The sequence below is a fragment of the Choloepus didactylus genome, chromosome 7 (genome assembly GCF_015220235.1).
Source record: "Choloepus didactylus isolate mChoDid1 chromosome 7, mChoDid1.pri, whole genome shotgun sequence".
In the NCBI taxonomy this organism is placed as follows: Eukaryota; Metazoa; Chordata; class Mammalia; order Pilosa; family Megalonychidae; genus Choloepus; species Choloepus didactylus.
The window spans coordinates 92,942,056-92,959,531 of record NC_051313.1 but is presented as its reverse complement, the minus strand read 5'-3'; positions in this window follow the sequence as shown (position 1 = coordinate 92,959,531).

Below are 17,476 nucleotides of genomic sequence, written 5' to 3'. Positions count from 1 at the left end.
GTAATGGGATTGCTGGATCATAAGACAATACTATGCTTAGCTTCCTGAGTGTTTGTGTGTGCTTCTTTCTCCACATCATTTGTAGCACTTGTAATTTTGTCTTTTTGAAAACAGCCGTTCTAGTAGGTATGAGATGATATCTCACTGCGGTTTTGATTTGCATTTCCCTAATAGCCAGTGAAGTTGAGCATCTTTAAATATGTTTTTGAGCCTTTCGTATTTCCTCTTTGGAAAAGTGTCTGTCCATGTCCTTTTCTCATTTTTTAACTGGGTTGTTTGTCTTTTTGTTGTTGAGTTATAGTATCTCTTTATATATTCTGGATATTAAACCCTTATCTAATAGGTGGTTTCCAAATATTGTCTCCCATTGCATAAGCTGCTGTTTTACTTTTCTGGGAAAGTCTTTTAATGCACAAAAGTATTCAATTTTGAGGAGATCCCATTTATCTATTTCTTCTTTCACTGCTTGTGCTTTGGGTGTAAAGTGTAGGACACCACCTCCCATCACAAGATCTTTAAGTTATTTCCCTACATTTTCTTCTGAAAGTTTTATGGTCTTAGCTCTAATGTTTAGGTCTTTGATCCATTTTGAGTTAATTTCTATATAAGGTGTGAGATAGAAATCCTCTTTCATTCTTTTTGATATTGCTATCCAGTTCTTCAAACACCATTTATTGAAGGGGCTGCTGTGTCCCAGTTGCATTGGCTTGACCCTCTTATCAAAGATCAATTGTCCATAGATGAGAGGGTCTATTTCTGAGCATTGAATTCAATTCCATTGGTCAGTATGTCTATCTTTATGCCAGTACCACTCTATTTTGACCCCTGTAGCTTTGTGATATACATCAAAGTCAGGTAGTGTGAGACTTCCCACTTCAATCCTCTTAAGATATTTTTGCTACATGAGGTACCTTGCCCTTCCAAATAAATTTGGTTATTGGTTTTTATATTTCTGCAAAGTAAGTTGTTGGAATTTTAATTGGTATTGTGTTGAATCTATAAATCAATTTAGGTAGAATTGACATCTTAACTATATTTAGTCTTCCAATCCATGAACATGGTGTGTCTTTCCATTTATTTAGGTCCTCTGTGATTTCTTTTAGCAATTTCTTGTAGTTTTCTGTGTATAGGTCTTTTGTTTCCTTGGTTAAATTTATTCCTAAATATTTGATTCTTTTGGTTGCTATTGAAAATGGATTCTTTTCTTGATTTCCTCCTCATATTGCTCATTACTAGTGTATAGAAACACTACTGATTTTTGCATGTTGATGTTGTACTTTGTCACTTTGCTGTGCTCATTTATTAGATCTAGTAACCTTGCTGCAAATTTTTCAGGATTTTCTACATATAGGACCATGTCATCTGCAAACAATGAATGTTTTACTTCATTTCCAATTTGGATGACTTTTATTTCTTTTTCTTGCCTAATTGCTCTAGCTAGAGCTTCTAGCACAATGTTGAATAACAATGGTAACAATGGGCATCTTTGTCTTGTTCCTGATCTTAGAGGGAAAGCTTTGTCTTTTCTCATTGAGTATGATGTTAGCTGTTGGTTTTTCATCTATTTCCTTTATCACAACAAGGTAGGTGTCATCAATTCCTGTCCTTTTGAATGTTTTTATCAAGAAAGGATATTGAATTTTGTCAAATTGCCTTTTCTGCATCAATTAAGATGAACATTTCATCTTCCCACTTTGATTTATTGATGTGGTGTGTTACATTAATTGATTTTCTTGTGTTGAACCAACCTTGCATACCTGGAATAAATCCCACTTGGCCGTGGTGTATAATTCTTTTAATGTGCTGCTGGATTTGATTTTGTTGAGGATTTTTGCATCTATATTCATTAAAGAGATTGGTCTATAATTTTCTTTTCCTGTAGCATCTTTGCCTGTCTTTGTATTAGGGTGATGTTGGCTTCATAGAGTGAGTTAGGTAGCTTTCCTTCTTCTTCAATTTTTTTGAAGAGTTTGAGCAGGATTATAACAAATTCTTTCTTGAATGCTTGTTAGAATTCACATGTGAAGCCTTCTTGTCCTGGGCTTTCCTTTTTTTGGGAGCTTTTTGATGACTGACTCAATGTCTTTTCTTGTGATTGGTTTGTTGAGTTGATCTATTTCTTCTCAGGTCAATGCTGGTTGTTCATGCCTTTCTAGGAATTTTTCCATTTCATCTAAGTTGTCTAATTTATTAGCATATAGTTGCTCATAGCATCTTCTCATTATCTCCTTTATTTCTGCGGGGTCATTGGTTATGTCCCCTTTCCCTTCTCTGTTATTATTTATTTGCATTCTCTGTCTCTCTCTCTCTCTTGCTCTCTCTCTGCCCCCCCCACCCTCCTCTCTCTCCCCTCTCTCTTTTTGTTAGCCAAGCTAAGGGTCTCTCAATTTTATTGATTTTCTCAAAGAACCAGCTTCTGTTTTTGCTGATTCTCTCTATTGTTTTCGTGTTCTCAATTTCATTTATTTCTGCTCTAATCTTTGTTAGTTCTTTCCTTCTGTGTTTTGGGGTTAGTTTGCTGTTCTTTCTCTAATTCCACCAGGTGAACAGTTAATTCCTTGAATTTTGCTTTCTTTTATTTTAACATAGACATTTAAGGTGATAAATTTCCCTCTCAGCACCACCTTTGCTGCATTTCATGAGTTTTGATATGTTGTGTTTTCATTGTCATTTGCCTTGAGTGTATACTAATTTCTCTCATAATTTCTTCCTTGACTCACTGATTGTTAAAGAGTGTGTTGCTCAGCCTCCATGTATTAGTGAATTTTCAGATTTCCCACCTGTTATTGATTTCCAGCTTCATTCCATTATGATCTGAGAAAGTGTTTTGTATAATACCAATATTTTTAAATTTATTGAGGTTTGCTTTGTGACCCAATGTATAGTATATCCTGGAGAATATTCTATGTACACTTGAGAAAAACATGTATCCTGCTGCTGTGGGATGGAGTATTCTATAAATGTCTGTCAAGTCTAGGTTATTTATTGTACTATTCAACATCTCTGTTTCCTCATTGATCCTCTGTCCAAGTGTTCTATCCATTGATAAGAGTGGTGTATTGAAGTCTCCAACTACTATTGTAGAGGTGTCTACTTCTGCCTTCAGTGCTGTTGGTATGTGCCTCATGTATTTTGGGGTGCTCTGGCTCAGTGCATAAATATTTATGATTATGTCTTCTTGATAAACTGTCCCATTTATTAATATATAGTGACCTTCTTTGTCTCTTTTAATTGTTCTACATTGGAACTCTAATTTGTCTGATATTAGTATAGCTACTCCTGCTGTTTTCTGGTTGTTGTTTGCATGAAATATCTTTTTCCAACTTTTCACTTTCAACCTATTTTTGTCCTTTTGTCTAATGTGGGTCTCTTGTAGGCAGCATATAGATGGGTCCTGTTTTTTATCCATTCTTCCAGTGTGTGTCTTTTTATTGGGGAGTTTAATCCATTAACACTTAGTATTATCACTATAAGGGATGTACTCTATTCTATCATTTTGTCTTCGGGATTTGTGCCAGTTTGAATATATTATGTCCCCCAGAAAAAAAAGTCATATTCTTTGATGCAATCTTGTGGGGCAGACATATTAGTGGGGATAAAATTGAAACATTTGGATTAGGTTATTTCCATGGAAATGCACCTCACCCAACTGTGGGTGATAACTCTGATTGGATAATTTCCATGGAGGTGTGGTCCTGCCCATTCAGCATGGTCCTTGATTAGTTTACTGGAGCACTATATAAGCTCAGACAGAAGGAGCGAGCTTGCTACAGCCAAGAGGGACACTTTGAAGAATGCACAGGAGCTAGAGCTGAGAGACATTTTGAAGACGGCCATTGAAAGCAGACTCTTGCTCCAGAGAAGCTAAGAGAGGACAAATGCCCCAAGAGGAACTGAGAGTGACATTTTGAACAGGAGCTGCAGCCTAGAGAGGAACATCCTGGGTGAAAGCCATTTTGAAACCAGAACTTGGAGCAGATGCCAGCCACATTCTTTCCCAGCTAACAAATGTTTTCTAGATGCCATTGGCCCTCCTCCAGTGAAGGTACCTGATTGTTGATGTGTTACCTTGGACACTTTATGGCCTTAAGACTGTAACTGTGTAACCAAATGACCCCCTTTATAAAAACCAATCCATTTCTGGTGTTTTGCATTCTAGCAGCATTTACAAACTAGAACAAGATTTTGTATGTCATATCTTATTTTTTACTCTCTTTCCTTTTTTCCTTTTACCCTTCCTGATAGTCTTCATTTCTATACTCCAAACCTCTCTCTCTTGTCTTTTCCTATCAGTCTGTAGCATTTCCTTTACAATTTCTTGTAAAGCAGGTGTCTTGTTCACAAGCTCTGTCAGTGTCTGTTTGTCTGAAAATGTTTTCAACTCTCCCTCATTTTTGAAGGATGGTTTTGCTGGATATAGAATTCTTGTTTGGCAGTTTTTCTCTTTCAGGATTTTAAATATACCATACCATTGCCTTCTAGCCTCCTTTGTTTCTGCTGAGAAATCTGCGTATAGTCTTATCAAGCTTGCCTTATATATGATGGGTTGCTTTTCTCTTGGTGCTTTCATAATTTTCTCTTTGTCTTTGACATTTGACAATCTGATTATTATGTGTCTTGGCATAGGTTTATCAGATCTATTTTGTTTGGGATATGCTGCACTTCTTGAATCTGTAATTTTATGTCTTTCATAAGAGATGGGAAACTTTTGCTGATTATTTCCTCCATTATTTTTTCTACCCCTTTCCCCTTCTCTTCTCCTTCTGTAACCCCCATTACACATACATTCATGCACTTCATGTTGTCATTCAGTTCCCTGAGACCATGATCATATTTTTCCATTTGTTCTCTTTGTATTCCTTTGTGTGTAGTATTTCAGATGATCTGTACTCTAGTTCACTAATCCTTTCTTCTGCCTCTCCAAATCTGGTGTTATAAGTCTCCATTGTTTTTTTCATCTCTTCTATTGTGTCTTTCATTCCCATAAGTTCTGCCATTTGGTTTTTCAAACTTTCAAGTTCTTCCTTATGTTTGTCCCATGTCTTGTTTGTATTCTTCATCTCTTTTGCCATATCTTCCCTCAACTCATTGATTTGATTTTTTAATTGATTTAGCATGTTTGTTTGAACATATTTAATTAGCTGTTTCAACTCCTGTATTTCACTTGAAATGTTAGTTTGTTCCTTTGACTGGGCCATATCTTCATTTTTCCTAGTGTGACTCATAATTTTTTTGTTGGTGTCTAGGCATATGGTTTCCTTGATTAGTTTATTCTAGAGGTAGTTTTCATTCTTTTACTTTGGGTTTTTTCTTTGGTTGGTTTTGTTCTCTATGTGTTCCTTGACATTCAGTTCAACTTATTCTAGACCACTAACATAGCTTTTGTTTAACTGATCAGAGTTTTTCAGCTCTTGTTATTCTGGTTCTTTCCTTGCCTGTATTTCCCTCTCATCAGCCAGTTGTCAGATTAGCTCTGTCGCCATTCTTCCCCTATAACCAAGTACCCACAGCAGCCCGCCTCTGGGGGGTAGGCACCGGGCACCACAGCAAATCTCTGTGTATGGGTAAAACAAGCCTGCTGGCACCCAGTGGTGCTCTGTTTTTCACTGGCCAGCAAGCCCTGGGTTTGTTTTAGAGCACTGCTTTAACTGTTAGGTCATCCAAATTTCTTAAGTTAAACAGGGCCAGTTTCCTGTGCACTAGACAAGCTCCACTGGGCCTGGGATAAGATCTGAGGAGGTTCTGAGAAGTCCTAAATTTCCCTTGCACTTTTCAGTCTGCCGAGCAGATTGCTCTGATCAGTAACTTAATTGTCCTCAGAAGGTATTTACCTTTTGGATCTAAGGCTGTGTCTGATCAAATGAGGCTGAATTACCCCTTGGAGTTCAACTGAGGATGGCTGGGTGAGGCTACATTACCTGTTGTAGCCTGGCTGAGTCTGGTTGGGCAGGGCTGAATTACCACTTAGAGCCCAGCTGTGTCTGTCTGGGTGGGGCTGATTTGTCTCCAGGTACCCCTGTCAGAATGGGCAGGGCTGAAGCTGCAGGTTTCCTGCGGCCTCATTTTTCTGGATAAAGTCTAATTCAATGTGGGGCTGTGTTCCCCACTCTCTCTGTGGCAGAGGACTTCCTCAGCTGCCACAGTTTTCAGTCATCCCCCAGGCAAGTATCGGGCCACCAGCTACTATGTCCCTCAATGGTCGGGGAAGGGCTTTCAGACACAGGGCTGTAACAGTTTCAGCCCACATTTTCTTAGATTCTTCATCCCTCGGTGATCTAGGCCTTGAAATGTCTTCCTCTGTCCCCCTGATTTCCAAATGATGGGGATCTGTCTCACTGCTGTGAGCAACTTTTTAGTCTGTGTCCCTGGTGGGAGGTAAGAGGAATCCTAACTGCTGGTTCTGTGTTCCTTCCATGCTGTGCAAGACTGAGTGAGGGGGAAGGGAGAGGACCTGCCATCCTGGAACGGACTTCTCCTACCTTATATCTCTCTTCTTCAATTTGGCATCTGTAGGGTCCCTTTGCCATCCATACCCTCCTCCAGACTTCCAAATAAGTCAGGGTTATCCCCTTTTTTTGCTGAATATCTGGGAGTTTTTGGCAGCTGTTTGCATCACCATGTTGATGATGTCACTCCTGTCTTATATGTTCTTGTCAAAATATTCCATGGTGTCTTACTTTATTCTTTATATTGAGATGCGGCTGAAATTAAAGATCAACTTTGATTCCTATGTCACCAATAATGATGTTGTTTCATTCCGTGGTCTTAACAATTTATGTCCTTGTTTGGAGGAGTAACTGTATTATTCAGAAATGTTTTTTTATTGCCAGAGACAGAAATGTCACTTTAGCTTAAGGAAAAAACAAAACAAAACCCTCATGCACCTGTAAAGAGCAGGAATGAACTTCAGGCATGTCTGGAGCTGAGTCTCAAACTCTGTCTTGAGCTATCACTTAGCTCTGAGTTTTCCTGAATCGACATCCTTCTAGGGTAAGTGCTCCTGAATGTGCCAGTAAAGATGGTCTTCACCATCTCCTGGCTTATATCATTGTTATGCCTAGTGATACTAGAGAAAAGAGAGTGTATCTCTTCAAATTCCTCCTGCAAAAGCCCCCAGGGATGACCTTCCATGGCCCAGCCTGAGTTACATTCATATTCCTGACTTAATCATGGTGTTTAATACTTCATTGAATACTTGCAGTTATCCAATTATCATTTCCTGGGCTACATGTCCACTTTGGGCGCATAGGTTTGTGTAAACCCAGGGAAAACTAAGGATGTGTATTAATAGGGTGTCTCCCCAAAGGAGGACATGCTTGAGAAGAGAAAGTATCTGACGTCCCTCAATGTAGCCATTTACTAAGTCCTTCTTTCAACTGACATCTATGGATCCCAAGGTATGGAGATATGAGGACCCATATACAGGCCTCACTCATTAAGCTTGGTCTGATGGGTGGGACTGGTCTTTAAAAATTGCTAAGTAGTGTGATAGGGCTATGATGGAGGATGGAATGATGTTCTGAGGGAGCCAAGAGGAGTGCATGGCTATATGGGATTTGGCAATTTTAAGAGGTGACGCCAAAGATGACTAAGTGAACTGGATCTGGAGAATGAGTAGGAGCTCTAAGGTAAATGCAGGTGGGTGGGCTACCCAGGAAGATGGAACTGCAAGTACAAAGGGACATACCTTTAAAAGGAAAAGTAAGTGAGAATATCAACCTTTTATATGATATATTTCATTTATATTATGATCAAAGTAGACTTTTCAAGCAAGTAATTTGAAAAAAATCCCTGACTCATGGTAAAATTTGAGTTGCTTGTCCATTTTGGCTGGGAGCCAGTGAAAACTAACCTAGATAACTCAATTTCTATTAAATTGAACTGTTTTTCCACTTGTAAGAAAAACCCTATTGTGGACATAAAGTTTTTTTTAACAAGTTGTTAAGATAAAATGTTGGAAAGCTCTTAAAGGCAATTGCAGTGAAGTTTAACTATCAGTTTTTACTGAAGAAAAAAAATGGCAGCAATTCAGGAAAGCCATGCTTAAAATTCAATGAAATGCAGAAATAGTAGAAGTTAAATGTGAAATAGTTCTCTGTAATTACTGGTTCTTTTTAAAGATGACAAGGAGAAGTATTACATAAGTATGTCATATTGGTGATGATTCAAGTATAGAACATTTTGAATAAAATATTGGCTCAAAATAAAAAAACAAAAGTGATTTTAAATATCTTTGGTGTGGGGTGTGGTAAAAAAAGAGCCAGGGAAAACACTGTGTGAAAAGATAGCACATGAGTAAACAAATGTTTGGATCTAGTTTTTCATAAGTGACTGCAGACATTAGGTTCAATAAGAGAGAACAATCATATAATTATGGTGAGGGTGATAATAAGAGCTCTATTTTAACCCCTGTGCATGAATTGATGCATTTGATCCTCAAAATTACACTTTAATGGAGGCTGCAATATCATGTCCATTTCAGAGATGAGGAAACAAGGCACAGAGAAGTTGAGTAATATGGTAAAGGTTACAGCTGATGTTAAACCTCAGATCCTGACTCAGAATGACAGCCAAGTCCACTTATTGGATATTAATAGCTAAGATTTATTGAGTGTCCTCTATGAGCCCCAGGATCACTCTTGGATAATCTGTTCTTCATGAATGTCCCATGAACAGGGGCTACTTTAAACCCCACCATACAGATGGAGAATGGTGTGATGTGCTGAGAAAATTGCCCATATAAAGTTAATAAATGCCCAAACCTGTATTTAAAATGTGTCTTCTGGATTTCATAGACTGTACTTCAATCACTATACTGCATTATCTCTTTCCTCTGCTAGATACACTGATAATCGTGAGCAAGGGAAATCCAATTTTTCATAAACCCTTGTGAATCCATAACGAATACCAATTTAATGACAAGAGACTATCCTGCTGGTACTTTAATAGAAAGAATTTCTAAAGAATTTTAAAATGCTAGTCACAAAAATAATTGATTTTTAAGCAACATCTATCTATGCTACAAAGGACTAGTAGTTTAGGATTTAGATTTATTAATGAAAATTTTAATCAAAATATTTCTCATATATTGATTCTCAAGACCTCTTTGAATTTTTAATTTCTTTTTCCCTCCTTTCCCCCCCTTTATTAGAGAGGTTGCGGACTTAACAATCATGCATACAACCAGGATCCCTATATACCACTCTAACACCCATACCCTGCATTGATGTGGAACATTTGTTACAGTTGATGATAGCACATTTTTATAATTGTACTGTTAATTAAAGTCCATGGTTTAACTTCGGGTTTACTGTGTAGTGTAGTTCCATGGATTCTTAAAATTTTTTATTGATACCATATATACAATCTAATATTTCCCATTTTAATCATATTCAAATATATATGTCATTGCTACAAATCGCATTCACAAGCTGGGTTACCATCACCACCATCCATTACCAAAACATTTCCATTGTTCCAAATAGGAACCCTGTACATTTTAAGCCTTAACTTCCCATTCCCTATACCCACTCCATCCCCTGATAACCTATATTCTAGATTCTGAATCTATGAGTTTCATAACAGTGAGATCATACAATATTTGTCCCTTTCTGTCTGGCTTATTTCACTCAACATGATATCTGCAAGTTTCATTCATGTTGTTGTTTGTATCAGAACTTTGTTTCTTTTTACAGCTGACTAATATCCCATTGTGTGTTTATACCACATTTTATTTATCCATTCATTGGATGAAGGACACTTGGGTCGCTTCCATCTTTTGGCAATTGTGAATAATGTTGCTATGAACATTGGTGTCCAGATGTCTGTTTGAGTCCCTACTTTTAATTCTTTTGGGTATGTATCTTGTAGTGGGATTGCTGGGTTAAATGGTAGTTCTATATTAGCTTTCTGAGGAACTGCCAAATTGTCTTCCACATCGGCTGCACCATTTTACTTTGCCATGAGTAATGAATGAGTGTTCCTATTTCTCTGCGTCCTCTACAACACTTGGGTGTGAAATGGTATTTCATTGTGGTTTTTATTTGCATTTCCCTGATGGCTAATACTATTGAGCATCTTTTCATGTCCTTTCTGGCCATTTTTGTATCTTCTTTAAAGAGATAGACATCAAGTCGTTTGCCCATTTTTTTTTCATGCTGTTTCATCTTTTGTTTTAAACATAATTTTATTGAGTTATATTCACACACCATACAATCAATCCAAATTATATAATCAGTGGTTCACCGTATCATCACATATTTGTGTATTCATCACCATTATCATTTTTAGAACATTTGCATTACTCCAGAAAAAGAAATAAAAAGAAAAAACAAGATCCCAAACATCCCATACCCCTTAACTCTCCCTTTTATTGGTCACTAATATTGCACTCTACCCAATTTTAAGACTTACAATAGAGGTGGGTTAACTAAGACATTGTAGTATTGTCAGAGATAGATATATAGATCAGTGGAACAGAACAAAACTTCCAGAAGCAGATCCATACAAACATGACATGGGCACCTGGCTTTTTTTTTTTATTTTTGCTATATAGTTAATCATTATCGAGGCTACTAGATTACAGTTCAGCAACTTCAGGTATTTGCTTCTCACTATTCTGAAACACTAGACACTAAAAAAAAAAAAAAACAAAACTACATAATAAGTCAGTATTGGCCGTCGTTCATTAAATCCAAATTTCTCAGTTTGGTCTTCCCTCTCATTTGATCTTTCTCTCAATCTTCAGGGATATCTGGGCAGTGACCATTTTAACTTCTTGCTGGAAAGGGGTGTTGACCTTATGGGTTAGAGGCATGAAACTGGCTGATGTTCTTGGAGAGACTGGTACCTCTGGGTTTCAAGTCTTATCTGGCATAGGACCAATCTGGAGGGTTTAAGTTTCTGAAAAAATAATCTTACTAAGAAAAACTTTTATGGAGACTTAGAAAGGGCCCAGTGTACTCCCTAGAGTTTTTCAGGAATACTGTTGGTTGGGGCTTGGCATAGTGTGGTAGTTTGCATTATCTGTTTTGTGTATTTTTTAATTGGGCTATTTGTCTTTGTGTTGTTAAGTTGAAGGATTTCTTTATAGATACTGGATACTAATCCTTTATCAGATATATGATTTCCAAACATTTTCTCCCATTTATGTAAGTTGTCTTTTTACTTTCATGATAAAAACCTTTGAGGAGGGGCAAGATGGCGACTGGTGAGCTGTATGTTTTAGTTACTCCTCCAGGAAAGTAGGTAGAAAGCCAGGAACTGCGTGGACTGGACACCACAGAGCAATCTGACTTTGGGCATACTTCATACAACACTCATGAAAACGTGGAACTGCTGAGATCAGCGAAATCTGTAAGTTTTTGTGGCCAGGGGACCCGCGCCCCTCCCTGCCAGGCTCAGTCCCGTGGGAGGAGGGGCTGTCAGCTCCAGGAAGGAGAAGGGAGAACTGCAGTGGCAGCCCTTATCGGAAACTCATTCTACTGATCCAAACTCCAGCCATAGATAGACTGAGACCAGACACCAGAGAATCTGAGAACAGCCAGCCCAGCAGAGAGGAGACAGGCATAGAAAAAAACAACATGGAAAACTCCAAAATAAAAGCAGAGGATTTTTGGAGTTCTGGTGAACATAGAAAGGGGAAGGGCAGAGCTCAGGCCCTGAGGCTCATATGCAAATCCAGAAGAAAAGCTGATCTCTCTGCCCTGTGGACCTTTCCTTAATGGCCCTAATTGCTTTGTCTCTTAGCATTTCAATAACCCATTAGATCTCTGAGGAGGACCCTTTTTTTTTTTTTTTAATCCTTTTTTCTTTTTGTAAAACAATTACTCTAAGAAGCCCAATACAGAAAGCTTCAAAGACTTGCAATTTGGGCAGGTCAAGACAAGAGCAGAACTAAGAGAGCTCTGAGACAAAAGGCAATAATCCAGTGGCTGAGAAAATTCACTAAACACCACAACTTCCCAGGAAAAGGAGGGTGTCCGCTCACAGCCATCATCCTGGTGGACAGGAAACACTCCTGCCCATTGCCAGCGCCATAGCCCAGAGCTGCCCCAGACAACCCAGTGTGACGGAAGTGCTTCAAATAACAGGCACACACCACAAAACTGGGCATGGACATTAGCCTTCCCTGCAACCTCAGCTGATTGTCCCAGAGTTGGGAAGGTGGAGCAGTGTGAATTAACAAAGCCCCATTCAGCCATCATTTCAGCAGACTGGGAGCCTCCCTACACAGCCCAGCAGCCCAGAACTGCCCTGGGGGGATGGCACTCACCTGTGACATAGCACAGTCATCCCTCAACAGAGGACCCGGGGTGCACAGCCTGGAAGAGGGGCCCACTTGCAAGTCTCAGGAGCCATACGCCAATACCGAGGACTTGTGGGTCAGTGACAGAGACAAACTGTGGCAGGACTGAACTGAAGGATTAGACTATTGCAGAAGCTTTAAAACTCTAGGATCACCAGGGAGATTTGATTGTTAGAGCCGCCACCCCCTCCCTGACTGCCCAGAAACACGCCCCATATACAGGTTGGGCAACACCAACTACACACGCAAGCTTGGTACACCAATTGGACCCCACAAGGCTCACTCCCCCACTCACCACAAAGGCTAAGCAGGGGAGAACTGGCTTGTGGAGAACAGGTGGCTCGTGGACGCCACCTGCTGGTTAGTTAGACCAAAACCAGGCAAAAATGCTACAAAAAAGGAAAACTACCGGCCAATCTCCCTAATAAATATAGATGCAAAAATCCTCAACAAAATACTTGCAAATTGAATCCAAAGACACATTAAAAAAATCATACACCATGACCAAGTGGGGTTCATTCCAGGCATGCAAGGATGGTTCAACATAAGAAAATCAATCAATGTATTACAACACATTAAAAATTCGAAAGGGAAAAATCAAATGATCATCTCAATAGATGCTGAAAAAGCATTTGACAAAATCCAACATCCCTTTTTGATAAAAACACTTCAAAAGGTAGGAATTGAAGGAAACTTCCTCAATATGATAAAGAGCATATATGAAAAACCCACAGCCAGCATAGTACTCAATGGTGAGAGACTAAAAGCCTTCCCTCTAAGATCAGGAACAAGACAAGGATGCCCGCTGTCACCACTGTTATTCAACATTGTGCTGGAAGTGCTAGCCAAGGCAATCCGGCAAGACAAAGAAATAAAAGGCATCCAAATTGGAAAAGAAGAAGTAAAACTGTCATTGTTTGCAGATGATATGATCTTATATCTGGAAAACCCTGAGAAATCGACAATACAGCTACTAGAGCTAATCAACAAATTTAGCAAAGTAGCAGGACACAAGATTAATGCACATAAGTCAGTAATGTTTCTATATGCTAGAAATGAACAAACTGAAGAGACACTCAAGAAAAAGATACCATTTTCAATAGCAACTAAAAAAATCAAGTACCTAGGAATAAACTTAACCAAAGATGTAAAAGACCTATACAAAGAAAACTACATAACTCTACTAAAAGAAATAGAAGGGGACCTTAAAAGATGGAAAAATATTCCATGTTCATGGATAGGAAGGCTAAATGTCATTAAGATGTCAATTCTACCCAAACTCATCTACAGATTCAATGCAATCCCAATCAAAATTCCAACAACCTACTTTGCAGACTTGGAAAAGCTAGTTGTCAAATTTATTTGGAAAAGGAAGATGCCTCGAACTGCTAAAGACACTCTAAAAAAGAAAAACGAAGTGGGAGGACTTACACTCCCTGACTTTGAAGCTTATTATAAAGCCACAGTTGTCAAAATAGCATGGTACTGGCACAAAGATAGACATATAGATCAATGGAATTGAATTGGGAATTCAGAGATAGACCCTCAGATCTATGGCCGACTGATCTTTGATAAGGCCCCCAAAGTCACTGAACTGAGTCATAATGGTCTTTTCAACAACTGGGGCTGGGAGAGTTGGATATCCATATCCAAAAGAATGAAAGAGGACCCCTACCTCACCCCCTACACAAAAATTAACTCAAAATGGATGAAAGATCTCAATATAAAAGAAAGTACCATAAAACTCCTAGAAGATAATGTAGGAAAACATCTTCAAGACCTTGTATTAGGCGGCCACTTCCTAGACTGTACACCCAAAGCACAAGCAACAAAAGAGAAAATAGATAAATGGGAACTCCTCAAGCTTAGAAGTTTCTGCACCTCAAAGGAATTTCTCAAAAAGGTAAACAGGCAGCCAACTCAATGGGAAAAAATTTTTGGAAACCATGTAGCTGACAAAAGACTGATATCTTGCATATATAAAGAAATCCTACAACTCAATGACCATAGTACAGACAGCCCAATTATAAAATGGGCAAAAGATATGAAAAGACAGTTCTCTGAAGAGGAAATACAAATGGCCAAGAAACACATGAAAAAATGTTCAGCTTCACTAGCTATTAGAGAGATGCAAATTAAGACCACAATGAGATACCATCTCACATCAATTAGAATGGCTGCCATTAAACCATCAGGAAACTACAAATGCTGGAGGGGATGTGGAGAAATTGGAACTCTCATTCATTGTTGGTGGGACTGTATAATGGTTCAGCCACTCTGGAAGTCAGTCTGGCAGTTCCTTAGAAAAGTAGGTATAGAGTTAACCTTCGATCCAGCGATTGCACTTCTCGGTATATACCCGGAAGGTCGGAAAGCAGTGACACGAACAGATATCTGCACGCCAATGTTCATAGCAGCATTATTCACAATTGCCAAGAGATGGAAACAACCCAAATGTCCTTCAACAGATGAGTGGGTAAATAAAATGTGGTATATACACACGATGGAATACTACGCGGCAGTAAGAAGGAACGATCTCGTGAAACATATGACAACATGGATGAACCTTGAAGACATAATGCTGAGCGAAATAAGCCAGGCACAAAAAGAGAAATATTATATGCTACCACTAATGTGAACTTTGAAAAATGTAAAACAAATGGTTTATAATGTAGAATGTAGGGGAACTAGCAATAGAGAGCAATTAAGGAAGGGGGAACAATAATCCAAGAAGAACAGATAAGGTATTTAACGTTCTGGGGAGGCCCAGGAATGACTACGGTCTGTTAACTTCTGATGGATATAGTAGGAACAAGTTCACAGAAATGTTGCTATTTTAGGTAACCTTCTTGGGGTAAAGTAGGAACAGGTTGGAAGTTAAGCAGTTATCTTAGGTTAGATGTCTTTTTCTTACTCCCTTGTTATGGTCTCTTTGAAATGTTCTTTTATTGTATGTTTTTTTTTTTTTTTTAATTTTTTTTCATACAGTTGATTTAAAAAAGAAAGGAAAGTTAAAAAAAAAAAAAGAAAAACAAGGAAAAAAATATGTAGTGCCCCCTTGAGGAGCCTGTGGAGAATGCAGGGGTATTGGCCTACCCCACCTCGATGGTTGCTAACATGACCACAGACATAGGGGACTGGTGGTTTGATGGGTTGAGCCCTCTACCATAGGTTTTACCCTTGGGAAGACGGTTGCTGCAAAGGAGAGGCTAGGCCTCTCTATAATTGCGCCTAAGAGCCTCCTCCCGAATGCCTCTTTGTTGCTCAGATGTGGCCCTCTCTCTCTAGCTAAGCCAACTTGAAAGGTGAAATCACTGCCCTCCCCACTAAGTGGGATCAGACACCCAGGGGAGTGAATCTCCCTGGCAGCATGGAATATGACTCCTGGAGAGGAATGTAGACCTGGCATCGTGGGATGGAGAACATCTTCTTGACCAAAAGGGGGATGTGAAAGGAAATGAAATAAGCTTCAGTGGCAGAGAGATTCCAAAACGAGCCAAGAGGGCACTCTGGTGGGCACTCTTACGCACACTTTAGACAACCCTTTTTAGGTTCTAAAGAATTGGGGTAGCTGGTGGTGGATATCTGAAACTATCAAACTACAACCCAGAACCCATGAATCTCGAAGACAGTTGTATAAAAATGTAGCTTATGAGGGGTGACAATGGGATTGGGAAAGCCATAAGGACCACACTCCTCTTTGTCTAGTTTATGGATGGATGAGTACAAAAATAGGAGAAGGAAACAAACAGACAAAGGTACCCAGTGTTCTTTTTTACTTCAATTGCTCTTTCTCACTTAAATTATTATTCTTGTTATTTTTGTGTGTGTGCTAATGAAGGTGTCAGGGATTGATTTAGGTGATGAATGTACAACTATGTAATGGTACTGTGAACAATCGAATGTACGATTTGTTTTGTATGACTGCGTGGTATGTGAATATATCTCAATAAAATGAAGATTAAAAAAAAAAACTTTGAGGAACAAAAGTTGTATTAATGTGGTGTATTACATTAATTGATTTTTTTTATGTTGAACCAACCTTGTATGCCAGGGATAAATCCCACTTGATCATGGTGTATTATTCTTTTAATATGCTGTTAGACTTAGTTGCTAGTATTTTGTTGAGGATTTTTGCATTCATTCTTAAGAGATATTGGTCTGTAGTTTTCTTTTCTTGTGTATCTTTATCCAACTTTGATAAGAGGGTGACATTGGCCTTGTAGAATGAATTAGGGAGTGTTCCCTCCTCTTCAATCCTATCCAGATTTATTTTTCATCTGTTTACCCCTTGTAGTTACTATATGGTTAAACTTTGACATCCTAAGTATATAACAATCATAATTGGTTTGATACCAATTTAACTTCAATAGCAAGCATATTTATTTCTCCTATATCCCTCAGTCCCACCACTATTTTTTTTTGTTCTTGTTACCACTTATATCTTTGTACATTGTATGTCCAAAAACCTAAATTTATCATTACATTTTATGCGTTGCATTTTAGCACCTGTAGGAAGTAAGAAGTGGAGTTACATACCAAGCAATACAGTACAATAATACTGACATTTATAATTACCAAATGGTTAACTTTGCAACATGTCTTTATTTCTTTATGTTACTTTAAATCACTCTCTAATGTCCTTTTGTTTCTGTCTGAATAATTGCTGTTAGGATTAGGGCAAGTCTAGTGGTGATGAATTCCCTCAGCTTTTGTTTGTCTGAGAATGTCTTAATCTCTCTTTCATTTTTGAAAGATAGTTGTGCTGGTTTGAATGTATTATGTCCCCCAGAAAAAGCCGTATTCTTTGATGCAATCTTGTGGGGCAGACATATTAGTAGGGATCAAGTTAGAATGTTTGGATTAGGTTGTTTGAATGGAAATGCACCCCACCCAACTGTAGGTGATAACTCTGATGAGATATTTCCATGGAGGCATGGCCCCACCCATTCAGGGTGGGCCTTGATCAGTGGAGCCATATAAATGAGTTGATGGGCAGAGGGAACTCAGTGCAGCTGTGAGTGACAATTTGAAGAGGAGCTACAGCCAAGAGGGACACTTTGAAGAAAGCACAGGAGCTGCAGATGAGAGACAGTTTGAAGATGGCTGTTGAAAGCAGACTCTTGCTCCAGAGAAGCTGAGGGAGGACAAATATCCCAAGTGCAACTA